The sequence below is a fragment of the Peromyscus californicus genome, unplaced genomic scaffold, assembly GCF_007827085.1.
Source record: "Peromyscus californicus insignis strain IS unplaced genomic scaffold, ASM782708v3 Scaffold_12__1_contigs__length_115047231, whole genome shotgun sequence".
NCBI classification, from domain to species: Eukaryota; Metazoa; Chordata; class Mammalia; order Rodentia; family Cricetidae; genus Peromyscus; species Peromyscus californicus.
In genome coordinates this window covers 50,550,014-50,550,517 of record NW_026294413.1, presented here as the reverse complement: position 1 = coordinate 50,550,517, position 504 = coordinate 50,550,014, and positions in this window count along the sequence as shown.

Here is a 504-nt window from a genome sequence, read left to right as displayed (position 1 = left end):
ATTTTACACTGTTGGTTCTGACTCACTGTGACCTACTTTGCTTCCTGCTTATGGGTGTTTTTTTTTTTTTTTTTTTTTTTTATTACTTCGGTGTCATCATTTATGGGCAGATTCCTTTCCCAGGTAGGCTCAGCTGTCTCCTTTGTCAATACACATGCACATACATGCAGCTGCTGCAGAGATCCAATTGTGGGAAGCCCTGAAGCCCTGTCATTATTTCTTGGTTCTTATGTTCTTTGCAAAACCAACCAGATAGTCTCAACATTAGAAGTAAAACAAGTCACAACAATTAATAATTAGTGACTAGATATTGAGTAAAACCTGGAACAACCGAAAAAGAATGAAAGATTGTTCTGCCAACCCTCAGGTTAGAAATGGAAAACAGAGTGAACACTCTTATATGATTCCTTTACCTTAGGAAAAGGGGGGAAATGATAGAAACAACTTTTTAACTCCATACCCCCCATCCCCTTTTTTGAGACAGGGTCTCTCTGTGCAGCTCTT